The 18,351-nt window shown below is 25.5% G+C and overlaps 1 protein-coding gene across 3 annotated transcripts in view; it reads left to right on the top strand.

The window, feature by feature from the left end:
* The window catches only part of LOC130672715 (uncharacterized), a 51,429-nt gene that overhangs the window by 20,958 nt on the left and 12,120 nt on the right, over positions 1-18,351 (top strand). For 2 of the 3 annotated variants that reach the window (XM_057477415.1, XM_057477414.1), the window contains one exon: positions 15,407-15,453. The gene's annotated coding sequence lies outside the window, so the exon portion shown is untranslated. Of the gene's footprint in view, positions 1-15,070; positions 15,245-15,406; positions 15,454-18,351 lie in introns of those variants that run through there. The other variant, XM_057477416.1, reaches the window with a different exon arrangement.

Below are 18,351 nucleotides of genomic sequence, written 5' to 3'. Positions count from 1 at the left end.
CGGATTTGACTAAAAATCAAAAGAAAAAAATAATAAATTATTCTTAAAAATTTTTCGGTTCTTTTTTTACTCATTCTTGTATTCGTGACAGCTAAAACCTTTTTACCTTTTTCCCATTGCCAATGTTTCTTTGCTCCCTTTCTCTCTCTTACTAAATTCGTCTTTATTTTTTTGGGCACTTTTTTTTTCGGAGAAATATTTCAGTAACCTGAGGCAATAACCATTTGCACATTAAACATTATACATATTTATTTATTTATTTATTTATAAAACTTGTAACTAGATCTAACAAAAAAGGGCAATCGGTATCTGAAATGGAAGTAGATTTCTCAGTATTTATTTATTTTGAAGTTTTAAGATGAAATTAAATTAAAAATCAATTTTTTTTTCTATATTTCATGAGTTTTCAGTTTAAAAACTGCACGGAGAAATTATTCTCGTTTGAAATACTATGGTGTCATAGTAAAGTCGGGCCAGAATGGCCACCTAATGAAAATTGAAATAAACACATGCGAAAATTACTACACGGAAAGAAATAGATAGTACTGGTTACTGTTCTGCGCAGTAGTTGACGAAAAATATAGGGAAAAATTCATTTTAATATGACTGATTCATATTAGAACAGGAGTAAGTCATTGCTTAACACGTACGCCTACTATTAAACTTTTTAAACAGTAACCAGTGCTGTGCTACACAGTACATGAAACGTATGACTGGTTACTGTTAAAATATTCGTCGTTCATAGTTCAAGAGTATACAAACCTCTCAGCACAATTCTTGTTGCTGTATAGAATGTAAGGACTTACTATTTAGTGACAGGAATGGTGACTTAGATCTCGTAGATCTCATTAACTTCCAGAACAGTACTCAGTCCTGTTCTGACATGAACGGCCACTAAATTCTTACACTGAAAAAAAGATTTATTTGAGCCAACTAAGATTTCTTTGAGCCAAAGATACCGTATATTTGGATATGGCCAAATAAATATTTAATTGTGAGAAAGATATAATGTATTTGAGTAGTTTAATTGCGAGAAATAAGTAATTTATTTGTGGTAAAGAAATGGTCCAATTGCTACAAATAAATAAGGGCTTCAAATATATGTATAGTATCGCCAAATTTTAGGTTATTTGTCACAAATTAAATATATTCACCACAAATATATCAATTACTTATCACAAATAAATTATATATTTCAGTCAAATTATAAAATCATTTGAATCAACTGTTATATTTTGTCGTACTAAATATATTTATTTGTCATTAAGAAACATTTGAAAAAATGCCACAAATAAATTGATTTATTTGGGACAAATATTTATTTTTTTCAGTGTGTATGTTTTTACTATTCTTGACACTACAGAGATTAAATCCGGAGTGAATGAGGAGCGGATGACTGTTTATTTATTTAATCCTCTAGGAGTAAAATTCACTATGAAGGGGAGTTTATTTTAATATTTAAACTCCGAGTCGGAGTGAATACGGATTGAAGTAAAATCCAGATCACTCCGAAATCACTCCTCAAAAAAACGAAATCCTATTTAGGGGAGGGAGGGGCAAAAGGGGGTACTTAAGGAAATACCAAGTTTTCGAGGACTCAAATACGCTAAATCTTATTTTTTTTTTAATGAAATTCAAGGTAAATAAAAGAAATTTTCAGTTACCGTTGAAAAAAAAAATCTTCATTTCTGCGGGCAAAGTGGGGTACCCCCTAAAAAAGGTAAAAAAAAAAAAATTTTCTGGATTTTAAACGAATTTGATTAAGTTGAATTTTTTTTTATGTAATTTACATGAAGAAAAATTATATTTTACATATTTATTGGATACAAAAGAAGAAAAAAATTTTTTAATAGTTTTTATCATAAAACAAACGTCATTAATATTTTTCAACTGACAATTGATTTTTGAAAAAGTTTACCAAAAAAAAGTCAAAGTAACGCTTTATTATATTTACAGAAGTGATTTTGGAATGTTTGAAAACCATTTAAAATATAAAATTTTTTTTTATCAAATTTTGAGGGTACCCCGTTTTGCCTACCCCACCCCTTTTTGCCCCCCCCCCCCCCCTTCCCCTACACTGTGTGCGGAATGATTTTTCATTAAACTTTGGAACTCCGAGTGACGGAATGAATTCGGATTGAAATAAAATCCGTAATCACAATTTTTTACAATGTATTTTTGGAATTCGAAATGTCCATCATTATTGAACTAGTTGACCGATTTTGCTAATCTTTTGCTCGAACTTAGCCAAGTTTAATCGTTCGTAAAACAAGTGTTCCAAGTTTCATTAAGATCTGTTTAGAATTGTGGATGCTATCTTCGTATATATATCTATATATATATATATATATATACTTTTAAACCAATACTATTTTTGGAACCTATTCGATGAATTATAATAGATTATGGCGAAATCCTTTGAAAATTATACCGTAAGGATAAATGCAATAGACAGATTTCTATAAAATCTACTAAAAAATGTCGCTTTCTTTGGATCCTCTCTCTTTTACTCTACTTAAATTAGTTTTTTTTTCACTTATATTAATTATAATGACTTAATAAAAAAAAGAGGTTAAAGTTTAAATCGGAATGCTTGTCCTTCTAATTAAATAATAAATCCATTTAATTATGCAATTATAAATAAATAAATGATAAAATTATATGGAATATAGAGCTGAAAGAATGTAAACGAGAGTTTATAAGTAATTAAATTAGTTGCATTATCTTGATTTAAATAAATAAATAAAAATAATAATAATTATAATAATATATAATAGATAAATAATATTTATATGCGTTTGAATAAGTGTGTTTACACGTTATAAGTAATGATTATATTAGTCTTATAAATGACGTTAAAATAAAACTGTTTATTGCAAAAGTGATACTAGAGTCTGGACTGAAAAATAAAAATTTAAACTAGTGGCAAAAAAATTTTATATAAATAGATATATATGTGTATAAATATATTTCCTTTTGTCATTTTCTTATCCTCAATATAAACCGGTCTACAAGTTATTGCAGTCTTTGAAATCGCTTTGAGATGCAAATTTACGTCCCATCTTTGCTCTTCATAGATAGAAATTTATTTTCAATATTCATTAAATATTTTTACATCTATGGTTATTTTCCAAAGGGAAATTTATGGTGTTGAGGGCTATTATTATTTTCTTTTTAAACATGGAATTTAAAAAAAAAATAATAATGAAAGTTGAAAATTTGAATATATATATAGCTACTTTTATGAGTGTAGTTTTTTTTTGAAAAGACGTAGATCAATGAAATCTATTCCATTTCATTTTTTGAGCCTTTGGCTACATTTTCAAAAAAAAAATTGTTTAAATATCTTCTTTCATTGACGCGAAAAAAAACTTTTAAATTTTTTAAAAATTATTTAAGAAAATTTTTTTTAATATATATAAGCTACTTTTATAGGTGTAGTTTATTTTTGGTAAGATATAAAGTAATTATTTTAATGACATTTCATATTTTGGACCTGTGGTTCCATTTTCTAAAAAAATTTGATTGAATATGTTGTTTCATTAACACGAAAAAAAAACTTTAAAATTTTTGAAAAATTCTTTAAGAAATTTTTTTGAATATATATAGTTACTTTTAGAGGCGTAGTTTATTTTTGGTAAGACATAAAGTAATTATTTCAATTACATTTCAAATTTTAGACCTATGGCTACATTTTCAAAAAAAAAGTTATTTAAATATCTTGTTTCGTTGACGCGAAAAAAAACTTTTAAATTTTTGGAAAATTCTTTAAGAAATTTTTTTTGAATATATATAATTACTTTTATAGATGTAGTTTATTTTTGGTAGGACATAAAGTAATTATTTTAATTACATTTCATATTTTGGACCTATGATTACATTTTCAAAAAAAAAGTTATATAAATATCTTGTTTTATTGACGAGAAAAAAACTTTAAAATTTTTAAAAACTTTTTCTGTATATATATAGTTACTTTTTAAATTATAAATTGTTTTTGATTAGATCTAGAGTAATGAGTATCGTTTAATCTTTTTCTCGAGATTTTAAACGACACATTAAAAATAAAATATGTCCTATTCCCAGCTGTAGGTCCGTACTAAAAAAAATTCCCAAACATTAAACCGCGAATGTATCAGGTTCAATAACCGAAACATCGATGATGCAAGACAAGTTTTAGATTAAAAAATAAAAACTAATAACAAATAAACAAGAAAACAGTCAAGGAACAAATAAATTTATTTATCCGTTACCAACAGCTTGTTTCTCAGCGTATCCGTCTATTTATCAAGCCGGTTTATCTGGCATACGGAGGCGCGGAAACCCTTTGCTCCATAACACAACAATCTTTCTTATCTCGCCTACAAAAAGCTTAAGCTAAATCTGCTGTCCCCTCTCTCCAGATTTAAAAAAAAATAAAAAAATAATAATAATAACAATAAAAATTCGCAGAGTACTTAAAATAAATTCACCTTTTAAAAAGTAATTTGTAAATTACGAGCACAGAGAAAATAAAAAACTTAATAACAGCAAAACAGTAGACGATTTATTTCCGGTTGAGTTGTTAGTGGTCATAAGGCGTGTCCAGTAGTAATATGCCACATTTAATAGTGTCCTGGTTAATAAATCATGTTTTAGTACTTGCAGTATTTTTTTTTTAATTCTTACTTTTGGTAAAACAATTTTTTTTTTTTTTCTTATTATAATTTAAAATATTGTGACATGTATTAGTAAGATAGAATATATATATGAATGAAATATATAAAAATAAAATACGTGTTTAGCCTAAAGAATTAAAATTATAATCATCCGCGGCATCAATTGCCGACAAATGTGCGTGTTTGCCTGTCTTCGTTGATGTTAAATAGCCAGACAGTTTTCTAGCGGCTTTTATTCACTTATATATATGTATATATATAAATAATAATATATGTATGGACATGGGTTTATTAAATTGATCGTGAGATGAACGGCAAGGTGATAGGAGCTGAGGTAGGAAGAAATTAATCGCTTAACTCGTCCGTTGACGATTATCCTCTTACTTCGGTTGGCTTTCATCTATTTATATATATGTATGTATATATATACCAATAAATAAAAAAGAACAGAGAGACGGGTCAACTATAGAAGGCTTCTGGGGGATAATCTGATGTGTGATTTGATATGATGTGATTTGATATGATATGATATGGTATGATTTGTTGTTTGAAACCATGGCTATTAATAGAGGGTACGAGTATGTCTAGACTGTTGTTGTTGTTAAAATCTTCGGCTCGTTTTATGCAGTTTTCGGGCTGTCAATTTGAGCGAATAGAGATCGGGTATCATTTTGATCTAGTTTTTAATAAATAAGACGGGATCATTTTAGGAAAAAGGATTAAAAAGAATTAGATATTCATATGTATATTAGACTGATTAAAAAAATTCGACTATTTTTTTTTCTCGAAACTCACTATTAAATAGTTGCAGGGAGGTGAAATAAGATACCTGTTAAAAGTTGAGCTGTTAATATTAATGTTTAGAAGTCACTCATTGCGATTTTATATTTCGATTTAAATAACATGGGAAAAATAAAATTTTGAATTTGGAATTTTATAACTCCGCAATGGCTCATTGTACAGATAAGCTACGGGTACAATTTCGTAAGAAATTAAACGTTCTGCAAAGAAAGTCTCTTATCATTTTTTGATAAATTCATCTGTTCAAAATTTAGTGGAGCTTGAAGTCAAATTTATAGTAAATTTTGAGATTTGTTTACTTTTCCGGCGAAACTATCAGACTTATCACAAAATGTTATAGGATCTTTTTTGTAGACAATTTTATTTCATACAAATTATCTCCGATAAAGTTTTTCAAAATTCCGTATTGTTTTCTAGTTATTTTCATTTTAATGTCAAGATCTTGAAATTGATCAGAACACTATTTTTTGAAGATCTTTTGTCACAAGAATCCCTTTGAAAATCACTATCTAGATCCTTTTCTATTTAATTGTAACTGATAGAAAACTTAAAACTGGTAATCAATGAAAAATTTAGCTGCCATTTTTTACTTTTATTATTATTTTTTTTTCTTTTTCCTCGACCAGCTACTGGAAGCAGCACTAATGTGACAGTAGAATTGAAAAATAAAAAGCGACATCTAAGGAAAGAAGGCGGGATTTTTGAAAAAAAAATTAAAATATTTAAACTGACAGAAAAACTAAAAAAATGAAATCAAAAATAAAACACAATTAATAAGTTACAAATTAAATAATAATTAATTAAATATTAATAATTATCATGAGCGATTGAAGTGTGCACTTTTGGATTTTCCAAAATTTTTTTTTTTTTTACGATACTCAAGTTTATGAATTTTGTTGCATTATATTGAGGTACTTTGCACGTAAAAAAAAAGAATTATAAAAATTAGTAATTGATAACTAAAAATTTAGAATGTGGTCACAATTTAATATCATTTCAAACAGTAATTTCGTGGTTTTATTGAATATATTATAATAATTTTAATTTCAATATTGAAACTTGAAGTTTATATGTAAATAAATCATGTTACAAGTAATAGAAATTACTGTTTGGTAGATAAAAAACTGAAATTACAATAATCTAACGTTTCAGCTTCAACATTTGATGTTTGGAACATTAAAGTTTATAGTAAAAAAGTAAAAAAACATTCAGTATGATAAATAAAATTTTCAATGTCGAACAATTGATTTTATGTACAACGGTATATAATTATTACTTTCTTTAAACTGTCAAAAAGAATACCTTAAGCGCATCAGTTTTGATAATTTGAAACAATAAAATTTTACTTGTGTTTGCAAGCTTTTAATGTATGTGAAAAAATTAATCTATAGTATTACTGATGCGCGACTATATATATATGGCAAGATGAGGTATTTTATCATTTCAAACAATAAAATTTAAAGACCAGGAGTGACTATTTTTTTTTCATATCAATATATTTTAGAGAATCATTCTTATACTTTTTCGCTTTCAATATTCTAGTATTTATGAATTACCTTTTTTGATGGGGGTTTATTGTTCAAACAATAAAAATCAATTGAAAATCCGAATAAAATTTATCATTTATTTTTTTGCGTGTGAGCTTTATCATCTCTTAACTCGAGAACAAAATTTGGAAAACAAAATTTGTTTTTGGTTCAAGTAATCTGTTTTTTTGTGTGTAAAAAAAAAAATTGCGTAAATATTAAATCTATTCCGAGAAAAAAATGCTAAAAACTAAAAATAAATAATAATTTAGCGTGTGACATGAAAAAAACTTAGCCTCATAAAATTAAACATGTCAGGTGTTTTGACTAAGCAAAACAATAACTTTTATTATGTCTAGCTTTTGTTCCCTTCTACTCCATTATTTTTTCTTTTTTGTTAAAAAAAAATTCCTCGCGTCAAAACAAAGTCTATAAAAAAAATTTAAATAGTAATAAAAAAAAAAAAATTGTTTTAGATAAATATTCATTACGTCGCGACGAATATAATTAATTAACAAAGTTAACTGCATGAATAATTATAATAATTAATGACTGCACTCCGATTTGATTAAAAGTAGGCAACGATTTTTTTTTAAATTTCTATTTAATTATTAAGTTGTAAGCAAATAATTAAAAACCAGCGTTGGGTTAAGAAAAATATATGTACGTATATATGTATATGTATGTTTATTGCGGAGTTAATTAATAATAATATGTCAAGCGGTAGTTAGTTAACAAGCTAGTAAAACAAATAAAGCTAAGAGTGATTACTAAATATTGTTTTAGAGATGTAGAATTAAATGCAGTCATTGATGTTTATTGGTCGGTAATAAATTATTCTCAACTGTTGGTTGGTTGGTTGGTTGTATTATTGTGTGTGTGTGTGTGAGTTGAGGTAAATAGTGGAGGTAAATTCTTTAGCAATTACACTTGTTGAGTGTACGTGAGTTGTAGAGATAGTACAGGCCTGGGAGGGTAAGAGGTTTAAATATTATTTATCTTATCTTGTATTCTCTGCGGGGAGTAACTGAGATTCTGCAGATTTAATATTGAGAATTTCGATGGAATTTTCTTAGGATCTGACTCACTTTAGACTGATGGATTGGAATTCTACTCGGTGAAATTTTAAGGTTTTCAAATCTGGAGAATGTTAATTCTGAAGAAAGTTTTATCAAAAAATTTTTTAAATTCTTTGATTTTTTTTCTTGACAGCAAAATAAGATGACTAAAAAAGAATTTTCTTTTTTAAATATGTCAACGTTTGAAAAACAACATGCATGAACATCGGAACACTAAGTCACCAAAATAATTAGACACCCAAATTAACTAAAATAATTAACGTTTTAAATGCTATGGTGTCGTAGCAAAGCTGGACCATGTTGGCTTATATATATATACTTATAGATATATACTTATATACTTATAGATTTATATTTTTCACTGGCAGCAAGAGATTATTTACTGCCAAATAGTGATTGTCACATGATATTCACTAGTTCGTGATTAACTGGGTCAAGAAAATAACTTGATGTTTACTTTTCTGACTTATTTGACTTGCTTTTGACTTAATTAACGTGATTTTGACTGCTTTAATTATTTTGACGAATATGACTTTTTCAATTTAGAAATTTAAGTCAACTAAGTCAAATCCAAGACAACGTGACTTTAATTTGACTTGGTTGGCGTAAATGGGTACTCAGTAAGACAACTGTACGTATTTTAAGATACGAAAATTCATTCGGTTTTAACTTGCTTTTGACTTAGTTGTCTTACTGAGTACCCATTTACGCCAACCAAGTCAAATTAAAGTCACGTTGTCTTGGATTTGACTTAGTTGACTTAAATTTCTAAATTGAAAAAGTCATATTCAAGTCAAAATAATTATAGCAGTTAAAATTAAGTTAATTAAGTCAAAACCAAGTCAAATAAGTCAGAAAAGTAAAAATCGAGTTATTTTTTTGACCCGGGTTGTCACGTGATATTCACTAGTTCGTGATTAGAGAGTAAATACTATCATTCTCATTAATAATTTTTTAATTTATAATTTAAGCGTAATTATTGGATAAATATTTAAATTGATTGTCTATATGCAGGAAAAATTAATATTTGAATTTTAAAAATCGTAACTTAAACATTAAAAATTTATGACGCGTTCGAAAATTTATTGTTTGTAATGTTAAAATTCCCTATATTGACATCAGGGTTGCGGTGTATAATTTCAAACACTAATTTTTAAAGTTTTTTTTTCCGTGTAGTCAAAATTTAAACACTTGCCAAATAATAACAGTGAAACGCCATAAGCATTCTATAGATATTTAACACACCGTGAAATGTGTTTTAAGTGACTACAAAAAACAATTGTTTTGCTTATGGCCTTAAACGTAGAACACATTTAATGTGAGTTGAAATAATACACTTGTAACACACTTAGTTGTAGAGTGAACAAAAGACGGATAACGATAGTTTTTGTTATGATGACAAACATGATTAGCTTACGGCAACAAATCAATTTGTTATAGTAAAAAAATTAAATTTACTCGTAATGATATAAATTACAAAAATATCGCCGTATATCAAAACCGGCTCTTGTTACCGTAAGTAATCTTAGCTTATGATTACAACAAATTTTTTAAGTGCAACAAACTCCTTTTGTTACTTAAGAAATCAATTTTTTAGTGTAACACAACAGTTTTGTTACAGTTATAAACCAAATTCTAAGTGCAACAAACAATTTGTCATCTTCACGAAAACATTGAAATCACAATAAACGTTTCGTTGTTCATTTATTAAGACAGAAATTTGCTACCACGAGTTATCTTATCTTGTGGTTACGAAACAATTTTTTCCGTGTGGTTGCAGTAATTTGTGATATAGACTCGTGTGCACAGTGGGTAAGTGTGCGCGAACCTCATGCATTTCAGTCCGAAATGATTGAGTTTGCGCACACACCCACAGCGCATACTTGCCCCACATGACTCTAATCGTTGTCAATTTTACTATGGACATGGTAATTTTCGCGTGTTTATTTCAATTTCCGTCAGGTGGCCAACATGGACCAGCTTTACTGTGACACCATAACATTTCAAACGAGAATAATTTCTCCGTATTAGTGTCAAAAATATAAGTACCCAATGCTAAAATTTTCTGTCATCATATTCGTTCATTTAATCTCATAAATAACCCAGATATTCTTGTCGTCAAAACCTTTAAATCTCAATCAATTTCGTAAGTCCATGATCCACTTTTTCCATCCTTATTTATTATAAGAAATATATACATATCACATATATATGTATACTTATTTCTTGCACATAACACAGGTATGATCAAAATACTATTTCATAATAATCCGACATGTAAATTACTTGCGTCCATCACCTTATTTCCTCTTTCATACATACATACATACATACATACATATGTATATATATACGTTCTACTTATAATTACACACATATAAATACATATTAAAAAATACAGTTAACTCCACAACTCAGAACTTTCTTTCACGCTCATCAAATTTAAATCTCCAATCTTTTTTAAATAAAAAAAAATATATATATATATAAATATTTTCCGCCATCTGTCATTCAAATTATAATTATCCTTTTAACAACTCGTTATATTTTAAATAAATATAAAACAAACATTTATTTGGCACCGAGTTTAAAATAAATATTGCCATGTATTTATTCCCAATCACTCTCTTTCAATTTATTTAATAATAATAATAAAAAAAAAATATATATTCAAGACGAAGTTTTATTATTTGTTTCGATAATACATAAAGGATATTAAATTAATAATATTTTTTCAGGCTATTTATCAGTCAGATATTATTTATTTAATCATCATATGGCGCCATTAAATCCTGGCGCTCAATAAATTTTTATTACTCGCTAAGATATTTTTTTAATTGATAATTATTCAAGTTACGCAAAATGTTTCATTGATTTTTCTTAGAAATTATTTAGATTTTTTTTTTTTTTTTTTTTTCAAAACTTCATACTTAAATTTTTTTTTTATCTGTCCTTAATACCCCGGATATTAATATTAAAAAGTAAAATCTGTGTCCCACATAATATAAAATCCTAAAAAATAAAATTCATAATTATATATTCAAATAAAATTTAATCACCCACTAAATAAAACTAAAACATGGTTAAATTCCCAAGGGATAATTTGAATATATATAGCCATATTTATTACACTTAAATTATAAATTAAAAATAATAAAAAGTAAAACGTGTCCAGTGTTAACATGCCGATTATTTAAATCGTCAGCAAATTTATTATCTATAAATTTTTTTAAAATTCATTTTTTCACGAAACATTTTACAAATAATTTATTTTAATCCAACACTTAACTTGTTTAATTACCATAATTATCAATAATTATTCAGGACAGTAATTAAATAATTATCAATTAATAGATAAATCTAATTAAATAATTATCTATAATTAAAATTATTTTTCTTCTTTAATTAACCGATTTTTTTTTCTCATAATTTTTTTCCATTCATAAATTTAAAAAAACAATAAAGAAATTATGGAAAATTACTGAAATGTCTAGAGGAAAATTTCTGATGGACGAAATTTTTTTTTTTTTTTTTTACACAGATAAATGTACAGGTAAATTTCTGGCGCCATAGACTGGTATTACTTGTACTAACGTTTGCTCAACTCATTAACGCAAATTACCTTCAAGGTCTCGTCAATTTTTTATTTTTTATTTTTATTTAAATACTAAATATATATATATATATATATATATATATATATATATATATATATATATATATATATATATATATATATATATATATATATATATTTTACTTGCTTTATATACTTTTTGTTTTATTAAACTGGTAATTGGGATTACAAAGTATGTAAGTAGTAATAAATAATAAATTTTATTTTTTATTGATTTGCGGAAGTGAAAAAAGAATTCTTACGACACGATCGCAAATTAATTTTTTTTTTTTTTTTACAACTTTAATTAGTCAAATTAGGTAGCGAAGGGGGAGGGGGGCTAAAATGAACCATCAGAATTGTTTTTTTAAATTAAGTTAACAAATATAAAATTATTTCAACCAAAATTTTTCGGTGAATATTTGAATTTAAATTTGAACTAAAAATTAAAAATTTTATTTACTTTTAAAAATAGTTGTGAATAAAAATGAAGAAAATTTTTTTTTTGGTGACGAATAAAATAAAAAAATATATAACAATATTTTGAAGGGAGTTTTTGAATGTTGAATTAACATCCGACTAACCTCGACTAATACAAACGTGATGTTTCGAATTTCTCCTGAAGGTCACATACTCACAACAAGTCGTCTTCTGATTACATATTAAATCCGTGCAAAAATATTTAACATATCTTTTTAATGTGTATTTTTAATCTTAAGACACACGCTGAATGTCTAACTTGGTGTGTCTAATTGCCTTTGTAATTTAACCGTAAAAATTAAAAAAAAAAAAAAAAGAAAAAGTTTTCTTAATTACTGTGAGAAATATTTTACTGAATAAACACGTTTGTTTATTTTTATTTTTTAGTTTTTATTTACAGTTCTTTAAATTTTCATCTAAAAAATATTTTTAAAAATTTGATCTCATCACGGAAAAAAATAATGCTCAAAATTTTAATAGTTTGTAGTTTATTTTGACTTAAAATTAGTATATTTGTCTACTAATATCAAACCAGGATCATTATATATTACAAAATGGCTATTATTTATATTAAAATTTGACACATAGAAGAGCAAAATTTGTAATTTCGTATATTAAAATTAATATGAAAAAAGAATCGATAAATTGATATCTACAGTTATTTATTACTATTCAAATAAACATAGGAAAATTAAAAAAATTTACTACCTATTCGATGTATGTATATAATAAATTAATTTATAATAACGAATAAATAACATTTTATATTAATTATTAGTCAATGGGATAGTATTTATAAATGAAGAGTTGAAAGTTTTCGGTATTTTTATGAGCAAAAAATCAGTACCTAGTATACTAATTGTTCATTTTATTATTTACCACTTATTCGATTTATGTATATTGTAAATTAATTTATAATGATGAATAAATGATATTTTAAGCTAATAATTGATCAGTGATATCGAATTTATAAAATAAAAGTTTGTAACTTTTGCAATTTTCGGCTGGAAAAATCAGTATCTAAGATAGCGATTCTTAATTTGACCAATAATTATTTTTTAATAGATGTATGCCATAAATTGATTAATTTTCACTAATAAGTCACGTATTTATACCTAAAAGTAATTATATTTATACTTACTTTTTGAAATAATTGATAGTAGTTTTTAAGAATCTACAAAAATTAGTAAACTACTTTGCATTAGTACAGAATAGGACTAATTATTGATAACAGATTCTACTTTTTACTATTATTTAGTAATGTTTAATATTCTGTTTTTTCCGTGCAATATAAGAAGAAAACAAAAATAAATATTTTTGATAGAATTTCATCACTTTGTTAATGACGTTAATTAAAAACTAATGATAATAGTAATTGATAAATACAAACGGAAATGTGTTATTATTTAAAATTAGACTGCAATTTTTTAATTATCATTTTTTTTTATTTTAAACATTCTTAATATATTTATAGTGGCCGTCAGATTTGCCGAGTGTCACGTATTGATAAACCACGCATAAAATACATAAGTAGACATAAAAAAAAACATAAAAGGTGTATAGTAGATACAAGTTTTATAACAATAATAAATATAATGATAATGGTAATAATAAATAAAGGTGAATACGTCGGTAGTGACGCGTGACGCGTGAAAATTTTATAGCTATATATGTAAATATATATATATATATATAAATTAGTAATGATTGACATGGCGCCTGATTAAAGTTTATCCTGGTATTTATTGTTTTGAAAGTAAGAATTTAGTTGCTATTTCCGATTGATTTATTATGTGATGAAATTTTATATCCGCGGAATTTTGATTCTTTAATTTTAATAGTCTGATTTTTTTTTTTTTTTATAGGGAATCAAATAAATTTTTGAAAACATTTTTTTTTTGAAAATTTAGAGAAAAGTCTGGAGAATTTAATAACTCAAATTGCAATGCGATAACTACTTTTTTTTAATTTTACAGTCGGACAAGTAACGAATATATATTTGGGAATAAAAGAATTTGATTTTCTTTTCAAAAATAATTTTTTTCTAGAGAATTAAATGAGTGATTTCGAATAAACTTTTTTTTGAAAATGTCGAGGAAAGTCTGAAAGATGTCATAAAATAAATTTCGATGGACTCACTGTTTCACGTTTAATCCTACCGTAGAAAAACTAAGTACATATATTTGAGAATTCAAAAAATTTGAGTCTTTTTTATTAACAAAAATTTTTTTTTAGAGAATTAAATGATATATTTAATATAAATTTTTTCTGAAAATGTAGAAAATAGTCTAAAAAATTTAACAAAATAGATTGCGATTCGCTAACTAATTTTTTTTTTAATTTCACTGTAAAAAAACTAATATATATTTGGAAATTAAGAAAATTTGAATTTTTTCACAAAAAAAAAAATTTTTTTCTGAAGAACTAAATGAGATATATCAAAAAATTTTTTTTGAAAATGTAGGGAAAAGTCTAAAAAATTTAATAAAATAGATTGCAATTTGGTCACTATTTTTGTTTTAATTTTACAGTAGAAAAGCAAAGTATATATATTTTGGAATGAAACTAATTTGAATTTCGGTGTCGAAAAAATTTTTTTCCACACGAGATATTGATATAATTTTTTTTTGTTTCCTAAAAAACGTCTGTAAAATATGATAACCTATAGTACATAAAATTAATTATAATGAGGAAAAATAGGTGACAATAAAATTACTTGTAGAAGAAAAAAAAAATCAAAATACCGTATAAATATTTCTGTATAAAAAAAAAATTCTATCTATCTATATATATATATATATATATATAATTTTTATTGCTCTATCTTTCTTGACCAACGTTGATTGCCGATGCCGGTGAGATTATGGATTATAGCGGAAATCAGTATTTATGCAGATGCAACTTGCTCGCGACTGTGTACGGTGACATTTAGATTGTGATCTTGGATGCGCAATCCCCTAGTTGTTGGACATACCGTGAAACTTGAATGCTAATTTTCTCATTAACTCTTTTATCTCTCTCACTCATACACTCACTCATCTTTACATTTATTTACTATACACAAGACTGAACTCAATATAATTATTGGTGAGTTAAGCTTGAGGATCATGATCAAATCTCATACTTAATACTTATTACGATTATCCATACTTATATATATCAGGCTTATAAAAATTATAATTATTGATTTTATACATAAATTATTCATTTTTAAGCCAATAACTAAAACTTATATTTTTATTTTTTCAGAAATTTAAAAAAAACGTGAGAACCATGGACAAAATATATAAATTTAAGTAAGTTTTATTTTTTGCACAATTTTATTTACTATTGATTCAATAGGAAGGGCAAGATGGTCACTCGAAATTATTTTAAATTTTATTTTAAATAAAAACGTCTAAACTATTGAACTTACGTCAAAATTGATAAGGACCTTTTTTATAGAAAATTAAATTTTCTATAGAAAGAGTTCTTGGCATTTTTGTTGTATCTCTCATGATTTAGCCACAATATCATTTTTAAGTCAAACGAAAAAAAAAAAAAAATATTAACAAAAATTTGACTTTTACTTAAATAATTCCTAGCATCTAAACTATGAGATCTAGACGAAAATTGGCATATACTTTTTTTATAGAGAATTAAATTTCCTATAAAACGATATCTTATCATTTTTGTTGTATCTCTCATAATTCAGCCACAATATCATATTAAAGTCAAACGAGAAAAAATGAAATATTAATAAAAATTTGATTTTTACTTCAATAATTTCTAGTATCTAAACTATAAGATCTAGAGGATAATTGAAAGATACCTTTTTTATAGAGAATTCAATTTCCTTCAAAATTGTTAATACAATTTTTTTCATATTTTCAATAGTTTAGCCACAAAAATAAAAAACTTTAAACAATACTAAAATAAAATCTATCGATTTCATAATCAATTTAGATAAATATTTATAAATAAAGTAATTAAAGCCCCACCTTTGGCCTTTTATATTTTCTATTGTCTGGTCGTAGACATATATATTAAAAAAAAAAATGTTGTCTAGAGTGTTGTTAAGTGTAATAGAATTATCGATGACAAGACAACGACTAAAGACACAAAGACGCAACTTGTAATGTCATTGTTATATCAATCTAGTCAATTTAAAATCGCTTATACTGTTGAGTATCGACTATTGACTATTGACATGCACAGCACAGTGTTGACAAGATTGATTGTATTAAATGATTGCTAACGCCAACACATATCCTTGATCATTTTTTTATATCTATCAATGAGCTACTAATTTTCTCACATATCCGGCACTGACTTTTTTTCATATTTATTAATATAATTATTTCAACATTTTAGTATTTAATTATTCCTTGATATGATTGATCGATGATCGGTTTATTTATTTATGATAATTAACTTGTTTGCCAACAATTTATCAATTTGCTATCTGACTTTATGGCTTAATCATTCAACTTTTTGAATTGAAACAATTATTATTATTATTATAATTATTACTAATAAAAAAAGGTGTTGAGTTAATTTAAATAAGTTTATAATTTTTTGTTTACTTGATATCGCGTTGAAAATTCTATATCTCGGTATCTAATTATCATAATTACTTTTTTAAGCGCTTATTTTTTTCCTTACTAAAGTTTCTACAAAAAATTTATCATATTTTTAATAATTATGAATATAAATGAGCTCAAAAAATTGATAAAGAATCAAAAACACCTAATTTCGTTTGGCTCAATACTTCTAAACTTGATTTCTCGGTACCTAATTATCATAATTACTTATCTAAGGGCTCATTTTTTTCCTTATTGAATTCGCTACAAAGAATGTATTCATAAAATTTATCATATTTTTAATAATTATGAATATAAATGAGCTCAAAAAATTGATAAAGAATCAAAAACACCAAATTTCGTTTGGCTCAATACTTTAAAACTTGATATCTCGGTACCTAATTATCGCGATTACTTATCTAAGGGCTCACTTGTTTCCTTACTGAATTCGCTACAAGGAATGTATCTATAAAATTTATCATATTATTGGTAATTATAAATATATATACTCAAAAAATTTATGACGAACCAAACACAAAATTTAGTCTGACTCAAAACTTGATATCTTGGTACCTAATTACCATAATTACTTATCTAAGGGCTTATTCTTTTCCCTATGAAATGTACTACAAAAAATGTATCTATAGAATTTATCATATTTGTATTATTCATCAAGATATCGAAGCTCAAGCTTTAGTATTCAAATTACAAAATAAAAATACCAGAATTTATTATTTAATTATTAATTATTACGAGGTCAAGAATAATAATATAAATAATAGGCATCAAGATAGGTGTATTAAATGATAAAATTACGCAATTAGATAAATAGATATTTTAATTACAAACAAATAAATAAACAAGGGATTTAGTGAGTAGGAGTGTATGAATATATAAGTACTTAAAATTACTGGGACAGAAGCTTCAACGAGACATTTAAACATAATTCATTGATGATTACCATGTTTAAAGGCATTTACGATTTACTATAAGCACGTTAGTTATGCTTTAGTACTATTCATCCAACATGTAGGCGTTCTGCCTGCTCGTATATTTATTTAATCCTGTTACTATTATAATACTTATTGAAAAAAAAAATGTATATATTTATGATTTTATAATCTATACTTTCACTTTGGTAAATCTATAACAACTAAATTATCATATTATGTAGATCAAATTTTATTATCATCACTATTTATTGTTATTATTCTTACGATCATTATTTATCCCGAGGAATTTTATTTCTTTTGAATTTTAATCGATTGATTCCTATTTTTATTTTTTTTTTTAACACTATAAATTTAAATAATCAATTGCTGGTATAGAGTTCTTAGAAAAAGGACTTAGAAGTGATTTTACTACTAAAAATTACGCCGGAGTAATTTGTGTTGATTTTATGGAGACTTTTAGATGGAAAGTATCGATAGGATAAAGAAAATTTATACACTGTAAAAAAAAACGGTATGTCCACGTTATCCTGACGTTATAGTTATTGGTGTTCAATTCAACCCCGAAAACGGTGTAAAAATAACACCAGTAACGGTACTTTGACTTTGTTGTCTTGAATAGAAAGAAAGTAGTTTTATTTTTAAACTATCAGCTGTTGAATTTTGTTTCAAATACAAAAAA

The sequence above is a fragment of the Microplitis mediator genome, chromosome 8 (assembly GCF_029852145.1).
Source record: "Microplitis mediator isolate UGA2020A chromosome 8, iyMicMedi2.1, whole genome shotgun sequence".
NCBI lineage: Eukaryota > Metazoa > Arthropoda > Insecta > Hymenoptera > Braconidae > Microplitis > Microplitis mediator.
This window is presented reverse-complemented; position numbering and strand designations above follow the sequence as displayed.